Source organism: Podarcis filfolensis (genome assembly GCF_964270895.1).
Source record: "Podarcis filfolensis genome assembly, chromosome: 13".
NCBI classification, from domain to species: domain Eukaryota; kingdom Metazoa; phylum Chordata; class Lepidosauria; order Squamata; family Lacertidae; genus Podarcis; species Podarcis filfolensis.
Genome location: NC_139615.1, coordinates 47,178,404 through 47,193,865, shown reverse-complemented (window position 1 = coordinate 47,193,865; position 15,462 = coordinate 47,178,404). Strand labels below are relative to the sequence as shown.

Sequence of the window (15,462 nt, the reverse complement as noted above, 5' to 3'; positions counted from 1 at the left end):
AATTTCTTCCAGTCTTCCTCCACCAACTCTTCTCCCAGGTCTCGGATTCTGCCAGTCATTTCTGCCAATTCCATATAGTCCATCACCTTCATCTGCCACTCTTCCAGGGTGGGTTGATCTTGTGTCTTCCAATACTTCGCAATAAGTATTCTTGCTGCTGTTGTTGCATACATAAAGAAAGTTCTGTCCTTCTTTGGCACCAATTGGCCGACAATGCCCAGAAGGAAGGCCTCTGGTTTCTTCAGGAAGGTATATTTAAATACCTTTTTCATTTCATTATAGATCATTTCCCAGAAAGCCTTAATTCTTGGGCACGTCCACCAAAGGTGAAAGAATGTACCTTCAGTTTCTTTACATTTCCAACATTTATTATCGGGCAAATGATAAATTTTTGCAAGCTTGACTGGGGTCATGTACCACCTGTATATCATTTTCATAATATTCTCTCTTAAGGTATTACATGCCGTAAATTTCATACCTGTGGTCCACAACTGTTCCCAGTCAGCAAACATGATGTTATGACTGATATCCTGTGCCCATTTAATCATTGCAGATTTAACCGTTTCATCCTGCGTATTCCATTTTAACAGCAAGTTATACATTCTTGAGAGTATCTTAGTTTTGGGATCTAACAGTTCTGTTTCCAATTTTGATTTTCCCACCTGGAAGCCAATATTTTGTCCAAATTATAGGCCTCTCTTATTTGATAATAATGAAGCCAATCTCGCACTTTATCTTTTAATTTCTCAAAACTCTGCAATTTCAATTTGTCTCCTTCTTGTTCCAATATTTCCCAATATTTCGGCCATTTGGCCTCCATATTGAGCTTTTTTTGAGCCTTCGCTTCCATTGGTGACAACCACCTTGGGGTTTATCCTAACATTTCTGGGCATTGATCCTCATATTTACATGACTTTTCAACAGAGCTTGCAAGAAATCACTAACTGAGAAAGAATTCCTAGCCAGCACCATTTAAAAACAGACTTTTTACATTAGCAAAAGTCCAGGTTATGATTTAGGAATAATATTTATGCCATTCCCTTTGAAATGCCATCTCTCTCTCTTGCTTATCATATTAGCCGTTTTGAATCTCAGAAATATTTAAGTTTCCTTCCTTTGATCCCCAGTGTCTTTGAGCTAGTTTCTCTATTAGCCACCCAGAGCTTCAAAATATTTCTTCTCGTCATTCATTCCCGTATCATAAACCAAAATGGGATTTCATTCACTAACTCACTCTACCACTGATCTCTGCCCTTATCAAAGCCATTGTTTTTGTGTTTTCCCCACCCCCCACCCCAAGACATGCTACAATGCAGAAGGGCTAACCTTGGGAGGAGAAAGAGATAACGTCCTCTTGGGTTTTATGATACAGAGGCAAGGGAAAGGAGTCAGACATGCATTCTGGACTTTAAGAAGGCTGATTTCAAAAAGTTTAAGGAGCTGCTAGGTGGGATCTCATGTCAGAAATCGGGTCCTCCCTTAAAGAGGGCACGTATTGCGATGAGACCTGGAAAACCAATATCCTGTGTTGTGGGTGGGTATGATTGGTCAGCCACAACACCCGATTGGTAGGTCTCTCGTAACTGGGTGCAATCTGGCCAATGGGACCCAGTCCAAACGGTTCGAGGGACCTATTTATGCCCATGCACATGACCCAGAGCTTCCTCTTTCAGTGCGTGCATTTGGAACACCCGCCCACCTCTCCCTACTTTTAGGGCTTGTGTGGTTGACCTTGCTATGCTGTCATGTGCCGTTGGGACAGGGGCACAGCAGGAATTTCCCCCACTTGGCTGATTGGCTGGTGCCATTTGGGTTTCGCCTGCCGCATAGCAAATCGTCACAACTTGTAAGGCTGCGGATAGGCACTGGCTCAGGTGATAGGGATGGGAGAACTCGCCATATCTATGTGAAGGGTATTCCGTTAAAGGAATCCAGGTACTCGATGGTTTGGTCAACCCCTGAGAGGGGGTTGTGCCCGTGCCTGAGTCCAGGGGGACATTTGGGTGGCGGAGATAGCCTGTTCCAGCTTTCCGCTTATCCAGGTGTTCACCCTTGGCTGACCTATGCTGGAACCCTGGGTCAGCACTACCTGCAAGGGTGCAGAGAGCTAGTCGAACCAGAGCCTATGCAACCATTCACTTTTTGTAATCAATAAAGTTGTGGCCTAAATTCTGCCAAAAACCAAACCAAAATTTGAGTCAAGTGTGAATTTATTTAGGGGGGAGGTTTCTGGGTCTGAACATGCAAATACTCAAAGAAAAGGGAATCCAAGATGGATGTGAGTTTCTTAAAGGTGAAACACTGAAGGCACAAATGCAGACAATTTCAACCTGAAAGAAAAGTCGGAGGCAAAGAAACTGGTGTGATGGCATAAGGAACTTACAGATGAGCTGAGGTTTAAGAAGGACATGTAACAGAAATGGAAGGAAGGGGAAATCACACAAGTAGCCAACAGTTACAGGGAGAAGGTCAGGCAATCCAAAGCTCACAATGAACTTGCAAGAGAGGGTAACTGTTATGTACTGAGTTGAATAGGATCCAAACTGCAGCAGTCTGATTGGTCCTAGAACAATAGGATCCAAAAGGCAGCAGTCTGACTGGTCCTAGAACAATAGGATTCAGAAGCAGCAGTCTGATTGGTCCTAGAACAATGCAGCAGTATGACTGGTTGGCAGGAACCACCCAATCATGCTCCAGATAGAAGTGAATCCACAACCTGATTGGCTTACAGTAGAATTCCGGAATTAGCCAATCATGTGCAGCCCATTGTGTAAATAATGTATATAAAGCAGATACTTTGAGGGGACATTCATTCATTCCTCCTCACCACTATGAGCTGAATAAAGAGCATGAAATCACTTTGCGACTCTGAGTATATTTCAGTAACAATAAATTTTAAATGTTTTATTTGACTATGTTTGAAACAAGAGGAAGAACAAGCAAGTAACAGGTCCTCTGTGCAGAAAAAACAACAGAGAAATGCTATTGAGAGAAGGCAGAACTGCTCAGCGCTTACTTCATCCAAAAGGAACGCAGTGCCCAATCTGGCGATAACAGAATAAACATTGCAAGGAGGGAGCTGCAGCTCAAGATAGGGAACACCTGGATACTTTAAATGAATTCAAATATCCAGGGCCTGATGATCCCCACCCAAGGGTATTAAAGGAGCTTGTGGGTGTAATCTCAGAACCTCTGTTTATGTTCTTTGAGGATACTTGGAGAACAGGTGAGGCTTGCCAGCAGTACATGCGAAAACGATATAGGGGCTTAGTAGACCACAAGCTTAACATGAGTTAACCGTGTGATGCAGCAGCTAAAAAGAAGCTTTATCAACAGATACAGTGTTCGAATCAAGGGAGGTAATAGTACCACCATATTCTGCTTTGGTGGAACCACACCTGGAGTCCTGTGTCCAGTTATGGGTGCCACAATTTATTTTAATTTATTTTAATATTTTTTATTAGTTTTTTAACATATCATTTCCAACATTCATACAACATAACTTCTTATCTTATACAATATTTTCGACTTCCATAAACACCTCTGACGATTTTCCATTCTTTATCACTTATTCTGCATTTCTTAATTTCTCTATTACTCTTAATTATCATTGACTAACGATTCTCCTCATAATCTTAATTGTAATATTTCATATAGTCCTCCTTACAAAACTTCTTGCATTCCTACTAGCGTAATCTGTTCATTACTATTACTTTTGAAATAATTCATATATTTACTCCAGTCTTCTAAGAATCTCTGGTCCTGCAGGTTTCGAATCCGTCCTGTTAATTTATCTAATTATGCATAGTCCATCAATTTCATCCTCTATTCTTCTTTTGTCGGTAGTTCTTCTTACTTCCATTTTTGTACCAATAATATTCTTGCTGCAGATGGGCGCCACAATTTAAGAAGGATAGTGATAAGCTGGAATGTGTGCAGAGGAGAACATACCTGAAGGAGCGTCTCCACCTCCATCGTTCTGCCTGGGCACTGAGGTCCAGCGCCGAGGGCCTTCTAGCAGTTCCCTCACTGTAAGAAGCCAAGATACACGAACCAGGCAGAGGGTCTTCTCGGTAGTGGCACCCGCCCTGTGGAACGCCCTCCCATCAGATGTCAAAGGGAAAAATAACTACTAAACTTTTAGAAGACATCTGAAGGCAGCCCTGTTTAGGGAAGCTTTTAATGTTTAATAGGTTGTTGTATTTTAGTGTTTTGTTGGAAGCCGCCCAGAGTGGCTGGGGAAACTCAGCCAGATGGGCGGGGTATAAATAAAAAATTATTATTATTATTATTATTATTATTATTATTATTATTATTATTACAACCAAGATCATGAAGGGTCTGCAAATGAAGCCTTATGAGGAATGCTTGAGAGAGCTGGGTATGTTTAGCCTGGCTGTGATGTGCAAAGGTGGTTCCAGTGATCATGAGAGCCCCGGTAGCAGCAGCAGTAGGAAGTTTGGAATGCACCATACATAACTTCCATAATGTGCAAATGACACCCAGCTGATTTAGCAGTGTGCCACTTATATTTTATGTAAAGACAGGAGCAGGACAAGCCCCATGGATGGCAGCTATTCCACACAAGTGAAACAGCAAAGGAGCAACCACAGAGTCATGACCCACTCTGATGAGAGGTGGTTTATACAGAGTTGTATTCATTATCCTGCATTTTTATCTGAGTGAGCCCCTTGCATATTTTCTGTTTTGCTAGGCAAACTGCCTGTATGTGCCCCTGGAGTATTCCTTAGCTGCAGTCGAGGAGTGAAACAAAATAAAGCAAAGAACTGGCAAACAATATAAGAAGCACATTCCACTAACTGCCAGCCATTCTGGAACCACTCGCAGCGATAGCAAAGCATGTTTATGTCTTCTTTAGAAGGTTGCATTGCTTAATGCCAGCAGGTCGGCCTTCTCGCTGTAAGAATTTACCAAACAAACCAAAATCGGAATGCATTAATTTATTTGCCAGTGTAGCCCAGAAATAAAATACTATCCTTGAAGTATTTTCATCCCAGTTAAGAAATAGAAAATATCCTCTCCCTCTAATGGGAGAGGCTGATTTGTACCCAATATCATTCATTTCTTCTTTCTGGCTTTGACATAGAAAACCCTTAAGCTACAACCTCCCTTTGTTGTCCCATCAAAACACTGAAGACTCAACTGAGAATGAGCTCTTTCATTTACTATCCATTTGCCAGACTAAGCGAAGGAACATAAAGAGGCATGTTTTATTAAGGAAGCTGTAAACAGCCATGACTTTCCCTCCCCAAAGTTAAAACCACATGCTCACTGTTGTAAATGTTTGTGAATATTATAGCCCAATCCGCAAAATATCAGCAACTTAATGGCACAACTGTTTGCACAATCGCAATCTTTTCCCTTCACCCACATTATGGGTTTTGGAGCACTGGGAGGGAGAAAAGGGATAGGGCACTGTGCGGTTGTGCAGCCCAGCCAATAGAAGGCAAGACCTGGCTGGGTATACAAGGCCAGATGTCCCTCTTCTATCATTTGGCATCCACTTACCCATCCCAATTTGTGGGAGTGCTGGCAAAGCCAGTTCAGCAACTAAAAGCCTGACAGATGTTTCCACTTTAATGCTACTAAATATATTGAGTATACTTAGTTACAGCATCTAAAGCTTTGTTGTCGCCCCTCTTTTTGCCCATACTTAGAATCAGATTTCACAACCATATATAGAAAATGTGGTCAAAATAAGTTTAAATTAGGGGCGAAGAGGATCAGAGACTGGGTCATGTGTTGTTTCACAACAAAATAAGACTAAATAATGCAGGGGCAAGTACAATATTGCTTATTGCAGACAAATTATGATGGTGCAACAGAACCCATGAGTTGCCAAGAGCTATGCATCCTATGTTTCTTCCACTGTAGTTTCTGCCCATACTGGGTGTCACAAAGCCCTTGTCAAAGGTTCCCCCAAAGCCCAATAAGGACAGGAGTAGGGATAGTGGAGAAATATGATTCAGTTTGCATTTAAAGGAGTGCATCGCTAAGTCACACTTTCTGAAACAAGTGAATAGAAACAGCCATCATTAGAAATTCACATTTCTTCAACTTTTGCAATACAGTTCTTCAGACAAGTACCATGTACAAAAAAATGATATATATTAGGGCAGGCTTCCTCAACCTCGGCCCTCCAGATGTTTTTGGCCTACAACTCCCATGATCCCTAGCTAGCAGGACCAGTGGTCAGGGATGATGGGAACTGTAGTCTCAAAGCATCTGGAGGGCCAAGGTTGAGGAAGCCTGTATCAGGGTAGTGAAAATAACATGCAATGCATTATATCAGGGAACACTGCTTGCAAAACTGTATATAAAACATGAAGTGTATATTGTTGTGATCATGGGGAAGAGAGGAGGGGAGAGTCCAATCTCTTTGAGCCCTGCTTGTGAACTCCCAGGGTCATCTGACTGGTGGATTTTGGAACCAAAAAGAGGAGGCTGATGGATCCTTCATTTTATCTGGCAACACAATTCTCATGTTCCTGTTGAGCCGAGCGATCTAGAGGCACAAAAAGCTTGTTTGAAGTGGGGCTGGCATTATCCTCCTCTCCCACTCTGCTTTGCCTATTGACACAGACCCTATGATTTTCCGCACAACAGATAACGGCAAGGAGAAACGGGGGTTGCATGCCTTAACATTACCTTACGGAAGGATATATGCCACCCTATATTCACAGGATGAAAACAAAAGCCTCTGGCTTAACATTGGCAGAAACAGCAGAAGAAATGAATTGGAAGCGTGCAATGTCCTCTTGCCTCATTTGCAGCCTGAGGTGAAGCCACCCAATTCATTTCCATTAGCCACTTAATAAAACTTTGCCCAAGTCTTTCAAAGGGAAAGAGGCCACAGTCTCTGTCCTCTATACTCTCCAACTCCCCAGGCTCTGCATTTGATGATGAATATTCTTCAGGCACTGCCTCTCCCTAACAACGTGGAGAGCTGTGTGAAACTCCCTTTCAACTAAAATTTCAAACAGGCTTCGTTATAAAAAATATGTCTTTGTTGGTTCCACTGCTGCCTTCCCTTCCTAATTAGACTCTATTTGTAGCCCAATTGTTTGTGTCTTAGTGTTGGTACCTCTCTGCTCTCCCTCTAAAAAATAATTAGATTCTGATAGCCACTAATCAACAATTGGAGACAAAAACAACAAAAACCAAGGGAAACTGTCAAAAGCTTCCTCAACTGAAGAGTACAGAAATAACATTTGGCGCACAATGCTTATGAATACATTAACATAAAATTTCCAGGGAGGGGGTGAAAGTTAGTATAAACTCTTGTTCGAAAGTGTGACACCTTTTAATTGACTATTTAAATTAAATGAATCCAAAAGAATATTGTAAAACAAGTTCTAGGGATTGTACAGGTATCAAAATATAGATCTTGATCATCTGTAATTTCAATTCTGTCACTCACATCTTATGTAAACTCTTAAGATCTCTCCATCCTACAACTTTTGTATGTCCCTCCCCAAAAAGAAAGTATATACATTTGCTCATACTTTCATACTTCATACCATAAGAAGATAAGGAGAGCTTGTGCTGTGTGCTGAAGGAGAATTTTACGAAAATGATGTATTGGTGGTATTTAACACCTGTAAAATTAGCAAAGATGTATAAAACTGCTTCAAATGTTTGATGGAAATGCAAGGAGAAAGAAATCACATTCTACCACATGTGGTGGATGTGCAAGACAACAAAAGCATTCTGGGAAATGATTTACAATGAGTTGAAAAAAAAAATGTTTAAAATAACGTTTGTGGGGAAAAACCACAGGCTTTTTTACTAGGTATTTTAGGTGCAGAGATTCCGAAGGAGCAGAAGCAACTATTTATGTACGTGACGACAGCAGCGCGGATACTGGCCCAGAGATGGAATGAAGACAAGGTCCCGACCAGAGACGAATGGCTGATGAAGATGATGGACTACACCGAAATGGCAAAATTGACTGGGAAAATCAGAAACCAGGAAGAGAAGAATTTTAAGAAGGAATGGGAAAAATTATAATGTATTTAAGAGAACACTATAAACAACTAAAAACTTTGGCAGGATTGAATAATGCTTGTAATGTATAAAAAACTATGGTAAAATGGATTATTTTTCTTAAAAAACTAGAGAAAATAAGGGAAGCAGTTGGAATAAAAGATTGATAATGGTAACCATGAAAGGGGGGAGGGGTGTTGAAGGATTCAGGGAATTCTGAATGATGATGTGGAGGTTTAATGTTTGAATTTAAATTTGTTATGTAAAACGCAATTAAAAAAAATTTGAAGAAGAAGAAGAAGAAGAAGAAGAAGAAGAAGAAGAAGAAGAAGAAGACCAGGAGAGCTCTGCTGAATCAGGTGAAGTGCCCATCTGGTCCAGCAACCTGTTCTCATAGTAGCCATCAAGATGTTCATGGGAAAGCCCGCAAGCAGAATCTGAGTAGAACAGCAATCTTCCCACCAGTGATTTGCATTTACTCAATTCAGCTGATAGGAGCATCTTTATGAAATCAGTTGAGTGACTGGTGGAGAATCTGGCCCACAAGTCACATCCAGTTCTCACCCCATCATAAAGCTAATATTTCTTGGAAACTTTATTTTAATGGCTAGTCGTGATTGCTGTAATGATCTCTGTCCTAAGAAAAATGCAGGTATTGTTCTGCATCCAGACTCTGCCTTGCTTAGAGTAGACCTGGGTCTGAAATTATTCATGACTTAAGAAGGGATCCGACCCATTGCTTACAGTATTTACAGTATGAATCATAATTCTTAGCAATAACCAGTGGCTAAACTGAGCAAATGCACAATGAGAGAAAGAGAATTCTGAATAATATTGCCATTTGGTGATGTAGATTGAATTTTATTTATGACGGCATAGAAGGCAGTTCAGTGTTACTGCAGTGCTTTTAACTAGGAAGCAGATAAGTGCTCCAACTGAAATATTTTAATTAATTCAAATGCACCTTGCATCTTAATTTTTTGTGTAGGTGACTTGCAGAAGCACTTTCCCTTACTCTAGAATTTTTACATCTGAAAGAATAATACTGTTGAAGTATTGGATGTTAGTAATGACTACAAAACTTGAACAGTTTCTTTTCTTATGGGGAGATAAGCAGACATGGTTGCCAAGTGTGATTTTAATAAAATACCTTGTCAGTGGCGAGAGCAAGGGATGGTTCAGTGAATGACAATGGTTTTGATGGGTCAGTGAGTGATTCAGGATGAGAGGTCAGCAGGATAATATCTATATAACTGCTATTCTGGTAAGAATACCACACTTATTCAACTTCATGCTAAATACAAGGCATATATCTATATATCTATATATCTATATATCTACATCTACATCTACATCTACATCTACATCTACATCTACATCTACATCTATTACTTCATAGCTGGAAACACAGCTAGGGAGGAAGAACTGTGACTTGAACAAAATGAATTCATAGAAATCTAGTGTTGTTAAAGGTTGTGTGCAATTTCATTTTGGACCAAAGTTGTATTTAACAGAAAATTAGTTTACCAAGTGTTGAACTACTGTCCTCTAGATAGCAAACAACTGTTCTTTAAGTATCAAAGACTGCATTCTTTTTAATTCTAAATATATCATGCAGTTTTGCTGATAGAAGTGAGACAACAAATTTAGATGTGTTCTGGGGTCGAGATCATACATCTATTAAAAGAGCAATTCTGGATGTCCAGTCAGATCAAATGCATCTAAAAGATATGAACCAGGCAGAATTTCCAGAAATACTGTGCACAACGTGGGCATGGATGCTATGTGAACTGTAGTGTTATATTCTTTACAGTGAGAATATTGGGTCTGCACGTGTAATAGCATCTTCAGGTTGGCAGGGATAGTTCTTCAACCACAGATAATCTTCTCCTTGGCCTGCATCAGTGAGCATGTGCGTGTCTTAGGTCGCTATAGGAAAGGTGAGAGTCAGTGGTTGACTGGCTGCTTCACTTTTGTTTTACTGAGGAATTGGTGAGGATAGAGAAGCTATAATTTATGGACTGCACTGAAGGAGTTTTAGAAGCAGGAAGCAAGAAGACCCTCTCTTGGGCTCAGGAGAGTGAAGCACATTACATTGGATTTGGTATATACGTATGATACTGCTTGTAATACAGTCATAGGTAAAAGGTAAAGGGACCCCTGACCATTAGGTCCAGTCGTGACCGACTCTGGGGTTGCGGCATTCATCTCACTTTATTGGCCGAGGGAGCCGGCGTACAGCTTCCGGGTCATGTGGCCAGCATGACTAAGCCGCTTCTGGCGAACCAGAGCAGTGCATGGAAACTCCATTTACCTTCCCGCTGGAGTGGTACCTATTTATCTACTTGCACTTTGCCGTGCTTTCGAACTGCTAGGTTGGCAGGAGCAGGGACCGAACAACAGGAGCTCACCCCATCACGGGGATTCGAACCACTGACCTTCTGATCGGCAAGTCCTAGGCTCTGTGGTTTAACCCACAGCGCCACCCGCGTCCCAATACAGTCATACCTCGGGTTAAATGTGCTTCAGGTTGAGCGTTTTCAGATTTTCAGAAGTGCATTACTTCTGGGTTTTGCCGCTCACGCATGTGCAGATGCTCAAAATGACATCACACGCATGCGCAGAAGCGATGAATCAGGTTGCGTTCACTTCAGGATGTGAACGGGGCTCTGGAATGGATCCCATTCGCATCCAGAGGTACCACTGTAGTTGCAAGAAAATAGTCATCTTAAAGTCTTGTGTGTGTAGTTCATCACTAGGGCTTTGAGGGTGAAACTGCTGTATCACTCTGCATGACTCAGAAAAATAGTCAACATTCCAGAGCCCTGGCCTTGGTTCAGATAAAGAGGTAATCCCATCCAAGGGGAAACTTGCTCTTGGAATCACTTGGGAAAGAAAACAGCAACAGAGAATATAGAAAGAATTCAGCCCCTCAACCTAATGCTTATTGCATTCCCATCACTAAAGCTGCTTTTTTGATAGGCTGGGTGGAGGAATGCTAAGTTTTTGCCACATGCATTTATGGATAATGCTCAGTTCTTGCCTTTGCCATTTTTACATCTCCTATGAGCATAATTCCTGAAGCTGCTTTTCCAAGGTGTTTTCCTGACTCTTTAAAGAAATGCTTCTTGCCAAGTATCCAGAAACTATTACATAAAAAAGAGAGCTAAGGAAAGTGCCAGGAGAACAGTTGCTAATTTGAAAAGGTAGATAGTAAATTAATGTGATGCTGTCTTCAAAAGTAGCTGACAGATGGCTGGCAACACTACGCAGCTCCAGGGGTCTGCAGCCTCAGGCAATCGCTCCATCATCTGTTGTTTTAACAACCAGTTGTTATCAATGGTGGCCCTTAAAATACAAATTACATTGATTTTGGACAGAATCAGCAAGACTGCAAAAGAAAAAAGAAAAAAGGCCACATTGCTCTTCTTGCCATTGTTACCTGATATGTACAGTGGTACCTCATGGTACTTAATTCGTTCTGGAGGTCCGTTCTCATCCTGAAGCAATGTTCTTAACCTGATGTATTATTTCTGGGTTAGCGGAGTCTGTAACCTGAAGCGTCTGTAACCTGAAGCGTCTGTAACCTGAAGTGTCTGTAACCCGAGGAACCACTGTAGTCCCTGGTTACCCAGTTTAAGTGCTGCCGTTGATCGTCTCCCATATGCTCTTTCAACCCAGCTCCTGGCCTACGGAGAGGAGGGCATATGGGGAATACTCAGCCAGCAGTATCCTGAATTGCCTTCCAGTAGACCCCCAGTCAGGGAGGGACACCCAGTGCTGAAGAACAAGTACAGCCTCAAAAAGGACACCAATATGACCATTTCCAAATCAACAGAAGCTGAAGCGAGCCAACCTGGCTCAATTGTCTGCATTATAAGGCCAAGCCAAGGCCCCAAAGATGACTCATGGGATTTCCTCATGGAGAATGCAAAGTTCGTGACAGTCATTTTAAGGCCACCACAGAAGATAACCTGGGAAGAACACAGTGAGGAGCTATCTGGGAGACAAACCAGAGCTTAGGGGTTGGCTTGGGGCCTAGAATAGCAGCTGGCTTTTCTGTGTTGGTCTAGAACAGAGGTAGGCAACCTAAGGCCTGGGGGCCGGATGCGGCCCAATCCGCCCCTCGGACGGTCTGGGAATCAGTGTGTTTTTACATTTGTAGAATGTGTGTTTTCATTTAAAATGCATCTCTGGGTTATTTGTGGGGCATAGGAATTCATTCTTTCCTCCCAAAAAATATAGTCCGGCCCCCCACAAGGTCTGAGGGATGGTGGACCAGCCCACGGCTGAAAAAGGTTGCTGACTCCTGGTCTAGAATGAACCCCACAGAGGAAGTTAGTGCATCCTAGTCACTGAGCAGCCATCCTCTCCCTCTGTCTTATTGCCTGTCCACCAATTTCTCATCAGTGAGCGACTGAGCTTATCTCATCACTTCCAAGGTGGTCAATAATTTTATGCATATTTCCACCCTTTACATTTAAGATTTCCCCAGTGCTCTGAAGCCTCCCCAGGTCTGAGAAAGTTCCATGGGAGAAGAGACTGTTCATGTATGCGACAACTGCGGCTAGAATATTGCTAGCACAAAGATGGAAAAACGAGGAATTACCAACAAAAGAACATTGGCAAGAAAAACTGATGGACTATGCCAAAATGGCAAAACTAACTGAAAGACTAAGAGGCAAAGACAATAGGACTGGGAACCATTTATGAGATATTTACAGAAGCAATGTAAAGAAATGGACTCACTAGCAGGGTTTGATTAAACACAATATATAAAGTAAATTAAGGTATAATCAAGAAAATATGAGAATGATAAAGGAATAACACTACTGGATGTTAAGAATGTAATATGAAGATATAACAACATGTCAATAACCAGAAGAGGAAATTGAGGGAAGTCTGGGGCGGGGGGAATTTTGGAAAATTGCTCTTGGTGTAGTGGTTAAGAGCGGTAGATTCATAATCTGGTGAACCAGGTTTGCGTCTCCGCTCCTCCACATGCAGCTGCTGGGTGACCTTGGGCCAGTCACACTTCTCTGAAGTCTCTCAGCCTCACTCACCTCACAGAGTGTTTGTTGTGGGGGAGGAAGGGAAAGGAGAATGTTAGCCGCTTTGAGACTCCTTCAGGTAGTGATAAAACGGGATATCAAATCCAAACTCTCTCTTTATTTTTAATGTTATATGTTATGTTTTTATTGTTATAAAACAATTGTAAAACCTAATAAAAATATTTTTTTTAAAAAAAAAGGAAAAGGAAAAAGAAAGTTCCATGGGATGAGTTACATCATGGTGCCTTCCTTTGAACTTGAACCAAGGTGTGGAAAGTCAGAGAGGCTGTCCACGAAGCACCAGAGATTGACAAGCTCACAGATTTTGTTGACAAGGGAAGCCCTTCCTTTTATCATGTTTTATTTTTAATCCACATTGATTTCTCTAAAAGTAAAAAGCCTTCACTTAAAAAAAAACAACAACCCTGACAATGAAAGCTTCTAGGAGAATGGTAGACAACCTCCTCAGCTTTCTGTGCTTATAGGAAAGTTCACCAGGAGATTTTCAGAAAGTTTGAATACCTGGGCAGGCTGCAGAAGGCAGGCCATTGGAGAAATGATTTACTGAATGAAATAAAAGATGCTAAAAAACCCCACCCAAATAATATCCCTGTTATTTCAAAATTAAGCACAACACTGCAACCCACCTATATGAATTCTACTGAAATTTCCCCAACCCCTTTGACAATTTTTGAAAGCATTTTTCCTCATTAATTGGTGGAGAATGCTCTCTCTCTCTCTCTCACACACACACACACCATTCCAGCACAGCACTGAAAGCCAGCAGTTATCCTTATGTCTATGGGCCAACTGTGTGCAATTTGATAGAAAAGCAGAAAGATGGGATAAGAGCAAAAACAAATCCTTCTCCATCTCTGCAAGGCAAAAATGTATGTCAGTACTGCTGCGACCTCCTGCAGCTCTTGTATGACACTCTGACCTGACATTAGTGGGATGGATATCTGTCAACAACAAAAAAAGAAGCAGCTCACTTTGTGCTGCCCAGTTGTATTTCTGTAGCTGGGGGAAATGATGTGTGAATTAAGAGAGTGGGTTTGGAACAAAGCAAATTGACATCCCCTGTTCACTTAAGGGTGGAGAAAAGGCATTACAGTTCTTTATTGTTTCAGGTTCACAGACATATGCAGTAAAGGCCCCCATTTTAGGAAGGCAGTTATTAGCTTCTGAAATGGACCTCTTCAGCAACACCCTTTCCCTTCTTTGTATCCTACAGCAAGAATTCCATATGAAGGCTGAGAAACTCCAGAACTGAATTTCTGTAAAGGTCTTTGTATTGGCATCCTGTAGCTTGATTTTCCAGGTGGAATTTATACTAATGCTGCAAAAGGCACAATTTTTCACTCTGAGTGCAAGACTGCATGTTTGCTGATATCATCCCAGTTAGGCAGTGTCACGAGTAGGTCACGCGTACAAAGACCCTAGGCACAAAAAGCAATTAAAAATAAAATTGTCTTTACAGATATCAGAGTTTACAAGGTATTAAAAGGGGGGGGAAAGGAACACAAAACTGTTGAAAGGGGTGGTGATAGGAATAAAAAAGAATTTATAGGGATGTTCAGTGAGTGTTAGTTTTATGGGGTCCCTTAAGCATACGTTGTTCTAAGCCCCACTTTCGGTTCAAGCACCACAATTTAAGGAGAATATTGACAAGCTGGAAACTGCACAGAAGAGGGCAACCAAGATAATTAAGGATCTGGAAACCATGCCTTATCAGGAACAGTTGAGGGAGTTGAGTATGTTTAGCCTGGAAGAGAGGAGATTGAGAGGAGATATGATCGTCATCTTCAAATGTCTAAAGGGATGTCACATGACAGGTGGAGCAAGCTTGCTCTCTCCTGCTCTAGAGAGTAGGACTCAAACCAATGGCTTCTACTTGTAAGAAATGAGTTTACACGGCAAGAGTATTGTTAGCCCAGAAATGGAAACCAGAAGAAATACCGATGAAAGAAGAATGGCAGATAAAATTAATGGACTACGCAGAATTGGATAAAATGACAGGAAGGATTTGAAACCTGCGGGACCAGAGATTTACAGAAGATTGGAAGAAATATACGAATTATTTGAAGAGCAACTGTAATCAACAAATTAGTAGGACTAATTGTAATCAAACTGTAATCAACAAGCTAGTAGGACTACAAGAAGTTTTGTAAGGAGAAATGTATGAAATATTGCAATGAAGCGAAAGAAGAGAGATATTAGTTATGAGACTTAAATGTAATAGTGAAAGGAAGAAATGTAAATTAAGTGAAAAGCTTGGGAAATTTTCAGATGTGATTGATAGAAGTAAAAAAAAATTGTATAAGATATAAAAAGTATGTTTAACTATTCTTGAAAGTGATATGTTAAAAAAACTAATAAAAATATTTAAAAGAAAAGAAAAAAG

General features: G+C 41.1%; 1 long non-coding RNA gene across 1 annotated transcript in view; it reads left to right on the top strand.

Annotated features, from left to right (window-relative positions):
• Positions 1-4,288, top strand: part of LOC310748246 — a 173,949-nt gene extending 169,661 nt beyond the window's left edge. The window contains exon 2 of the long non-coding RNA XR_014541244.1: positions 4,058-4,288. This is a non-coding gene — a long non-coding RNA (uncharacterized lncRNA). The remainder of the gene's footprint in view (positions 1-4,057) is intronic.
• Positions 4,289-15,462: the final 11,174 nt, after the last annotated feature.